Raw genomic sequence first — 4,880 nt, forward strand, 5'->3', positions numbered from 1 at the left:
TTAATTAATCATGCATTATCTCATGGCATGGAAATTTTGACGATGTGATTGTATAATTTTAGAATGGCATTGTAAGGTAGGTTTACTGGTTTGATCATAACACAGGTATACTATTTGGGTTTGATATGCAAAAAGGTTATATATTTATATATATATTATTAGCTTATATGTGAAGGTACTTGATCTAGTGGTTAAAGTGTTGGACTAATGATCGTAAAGCCATAGGTTTGATTCCTGAATTGAGTGGTGCACTTGTGTCTTTGAGCAGGGCATTTCATTTCATGTTACTGCAGTCTACTCAGCTGAAAATAAAACCACCAGCCTTTCTCTCTCCACGTCCTCTATGCTGTGATGGGTGGGAGAGTGTCTATATCTGCTCACAACTTCATTGCCATTAGTGAAAAGCACAGTGCATGTTACCAAGTCATTTTCAATTGTAAGTGAAGGCTATTGATGAGGAAAGTCCAATTTAACACAATAATCTGTGGGGTTGGACTAAAACGGGAACCTTGGTTATTGTGGGCATTATTTAAAAGAGGGAGAGAGAGAGAGGTGGGACTTGCGAGATTGTTAGAAGGAAAGGAAGTAGGAAATCACAAATCAAGGGTGTTATTGCCATACTGGAGATCCAGTCTGATTACCTGTAATGGACTAAATTCTGTGGAAGATTCCTCATGCCCATTTGGTGGTGTTTAACCTGGCAACAGAGTGATCTGTATTACTCCAAAACTAGATACAATCTATCTATTGGATTCCTACACTGTTCTCATCTGTCCATTTCAGTGACAAGCTTTGGTAGACACTTGCTGAAAGTCCTGTTGTCAGAAAAATTCATAGATAGCTACATAAAATTTATTACCAAATCATAAGTATCATTCAGTATTCAGAGTGGAATTAAATCCATCTCTCTTTCCCTGTATATATATAATTTCAATATCCACTTTTCTATGCTTGCATGGGTTAGGCAGTTTCATTGAGGGAGGTTTTTTTACGGCCAGATGCCATTCTTGTCGCCAACCATCACCTGTTTCTTAGCAAAGTAATGTTATGACATTGCTTGTATGACTGACAATTATTTACATCACGTGGTGTGACGGCGAGACAAACATTATACACTTCCACGCGTGCACACACAACTGGCTTCTTTCAGTTCCCGTCTCCCAAATCTGCGCACAAGACCGGGTTTATTGTAGAAGACATCATTTGCCCAAAGTGACACGCTACGGGACTGCACCCGGAACCATGTAGTTGGGAAGCAAACTTTGTGTGTGTGTGTGTGTGTGTAGTGTATTATTTATTGCATGATATTTTGACCTAATTCATTGCGGAAACACTTCAGTTTTTCTGTCAACACATGTGTGTGGTTGTGTAAATACACACACACAAATACGTCTTTGACGAAGTTGGAACTCATAACCTTTATTAGTAACAACACGTTTTCAATATCCTACATCACAAACAAAGCGGTGAACTGGCAGAATCGTTAGCACACCGGGCAATATGTTTAGTTGCATTTCGTCCGTTTTTTATTCCGAGTTCAAATTTTGCCGTGGTCGACTTTGCCTTTCATCCTTTCGGAGTCAAGCACTGGGGTCGATGTAATCGGTTATCCCTCTTCCCCAAAATTTCAGAGGAACGTATATACATTCTGTAAGGTGGTTGACGTTAGAAGGACATTAGGCTATTAGAAACTATGCCAAAGCAGTCCTTCGGTTTCGGTGCAGTCCTTTTGCTCTTCGGTTCATGTTCGAGCCGTCCAACTCTTGCCACCCTGGGAAAATGGGACGTGAAACGACGACGATGACAATGGATATATATGAGGGGAAAAAAATATGGCATCTGTGGTCATTATTTGATCCTAGTTGAAAAATTCTGTTGGATTTGCCGCCAGTTATGGGTGGTGCTAATGTTTACATTATCAATGTACGCGACGTGGATTGGCAGAATCAATAGAGCGTCGGGCAAAATGTTTTGCAGCAGTATTTGTTCAGGCTCATTTTCGTAAGTTCGAATCCTAGCGTGGTCATGTTTGCTTTTCATCCTTCCAGAGTCGATTAATCAACAAGCCCTCAATTTTTGGTCTTGTGCCTTATGTTAGAAATTGTCATTGTAAAACTGTGGGAACAGGTTGAGGGCATCGCTGCAATATAAATATTTTACATTGTTTAGTATCTTCATTTCGGATTTGTTTTATTGTGGTGTGTGATTGTAGTTTTAGTCCCTAATGCAAATAACAAGGAAATAATAATATTGGTGCCAGTCGTATGGAAAAACAGACAGGTCTTAGTGACAGAAGTGTCAGAGCGCCGGACCAACTACGTCTCCTATATGTTCTCTGAGTTCAAACTCACCCTTGGTTAATTTGTGATTCTTTAAGGAAAGGTACAACGGGTTGAAATCAGTACCGGTTAAGTATTTATTACACCTCATCCTTGCAAATGTGTTTTCCTTATGCCAAAGTTCGAAATCATTATGAAATTAACTGGTTTTCGTTTTCGTTATTTTTCTTTTTTCGTGACGGTTTTTGAACGGGATTGACGCAGAGAGAGAGAGAGAGAGAGAGAGAGAGAGAGAGAATAATAGAAGCGGCTCGTGGTGTACCGTTGCATTGAAGCTCTTACTTGTGGGGTGGTTCTTGTGCTTGAAACGGCGGGTGAGGGCGAGTAACAAAAACTGACCGTACACGTGTGTGTATGTATATGTATGTGTGACCAAGAATGTGCGCGCACACACATTTTTTCCAGCAGTAGAGATCAGAGAGGGAGAAAGAGAAAAAGAGAGAAACCTTGTTTGACCTAATTTCTAGTTTTCACTTGGTGCTTGTAGTGTGGTGTGTGTTTGTAGTGTTATTGGTTAGTTTTAGTTTAGACTTTAGCTCGACACTTTGTGGAATTCGCTGCTTGCGCAGGTCAGTAATTAACTGTGCTAAATTCTCTCTACACGTTTTTTTTTTCTCTTTGGGGTAACTTTTTTTATATTTAATCATTATTGTAAAGTCGTTGCCTGTGTTTCTCCTTCTTTGGCTTTCAGTGTTCAGTAGGGTTTTAAATTCACTGTTGCTGTGTGTGTGTGTGTGAGAGAGAGAGAGAGAGAGAGACAGAAACAGAGAATGTATAAGTTCTATGTGATAAAGTGTAATATCTGATTGTTAGTAAGGTTTAAAATATTGTTGCCATATGTGTGTGCGCGCGTGTACGCTCTTTGCCTAAGTGAGTTTTTAATTCAGTCACCATGTGTAAGAGAGAGTAATATGTGGAAGATTTATTTGTGAGTAATGAATGAAAGCCTTGTCTATATAAGTGTTCTATGATCTAAAATTCACCATTGCCGTACTGAGTGTGTGTGTCTTGTGTATTTAATGTTCGGTGTGATTTTAAAACTCACTGTTGCCATGTGAGTGCGCACGCGAGTCTGTGTGTGACACAGTTGAGACCTCGCATCAACATCCAACAGCCACCACCACCACCATTACAATGTATACAACAACTATTACTACTACTAGAAATATTTTTGTCCTCTCCTTCCTCTAAAATCTCCATCCATGCACAACTTTCTCAAATTTCTGCCATTATTCAGAGCTATAAGCTTGCAGTCTACACACACACACACATATATATATATATATAATGTGTGTGTATATAATACATTCTTTCTATACTAATGTGCTCGTATGTAGCATTGCTGTGTGTATTTTAGCAAGTGTCATGATTTGAGAGTGGGAGAGGACAGGCCGACTGTCTGTCTGCTAGTTGTGTTGGTTCACTCTATGTATCCATGGAACCGGCGTGACAGTGAGTTCTTCACAAGCTAACTTTCTGCTTGTGAAAACTACCACCATCGTCACACCACCACTATTAACTACATTTCTGATGTTTCCATATCTTTCTCTCTTCTCTTCTACTTTGCCTTCTCTCTCATTCTCCCCCTTCTTTTCTTCTCCGTCTTTCCATCGTTCTTCCTCTTAACACTTTCTCCCTCTCTCTCTCTCGTTGCTTTAGTAGTTCTATATGTCAATAAGTGTGTAGTTTGGCTTTCTTCTTAGAACCACCACCACCGCTGCCGCCGCGATGACTACCTACTTCCACTTCACTTGCTGCTGCTACTACTTCCAGCCACCACCACCACCACCACTGTTACTACTATTACTACCTTGGCATTGTCGTTAAGCTTTTACAGATTGCTTTCTCCGGTGATGGCTACTCATTCACATACAAACACTCACTCACTCATTCTAACATGCGCGCACGCAAACGCATAAGCTTTCGATCTCTTGCACACACACACACACTTGCATGCATACACCTATATTCATACAAGCTTTCAATATCTTGCGCGCACACACACACACACACACACACACACACACACTGCGATGACCTCGCCGCACTACTTCTGTGTGTATGTGTTGTTTGTCTTGGACAGCTTGTCAGAGAACTTCGCGCGTTGAGTCGATCATGTTTCAGTTCTAAATAACATGTTATTTATTTATTTTTGTCTCTTTTGGTTGGTTACTTAGTTAAAAATACTGACGTCTCGTTTCTACTCTCTTTCCTGTCATAATGTATGTCTATGTGTATACATACACATATATAATACACTATTTGTGTGTGTATATATATATAATATATATATATATCTATATAATGAATATATTGGCACACACCTTGTGTGCATAGGCATACATAAATGTAGTGTTAGAGATAGATATAAGTAAGGGAGATTAGTCTCGTGTGCACAGTATATATATATATATATATATATATATGTTAATTCTCTAAATGAAGTATTAACAGTAACTGCACGATAAAGTGTAGTATATTGCCACTTAAGTGTGGCTGACCCCTAGGGGTCAGCCACACTTAAGTGGCAATATACTACAC

General features: G+C 39.5%; 1 protein-coding gene across 1 annotated transcript in view; it reads left to right on the plus strand.

Moving 5' to 3' along the window:
* The first annotated feature begins 2,769 nt into the window (after positions 1-2,769).
* Positions 2,770-4,880, plus strand: part of LOC106878644 (DNA polymerase zeta catalytic subunit) — a 91,957-nt gene continuing 89,846 nt past the window's right edge. The window contains exon 1 of the mRNA XM_014927923.2: positions 2,770-2,908. The gene's annotated coding sequence lies outside the window, so the exon portion shown is untranslated. The remainder of the gene's footprint in view (positions 2,909-4,880) is intronic.

The sequence above is a fragment of the Octopus bimaculoides genome, chromosome 24, assembly GCF_001194135.2.
Source record: "Octopus bimaculoides isolate UCB-OBI-ISO-001 chromosome 24, ASM119413v2, whole genome shotgun sequence".
NCBI classification, from domain to species: Eukaryota; Metazoa; Mollusca; class Cephalopoda; order Octopoda; family Octopodidae; genus Octopus; species Octopus bimaculoides.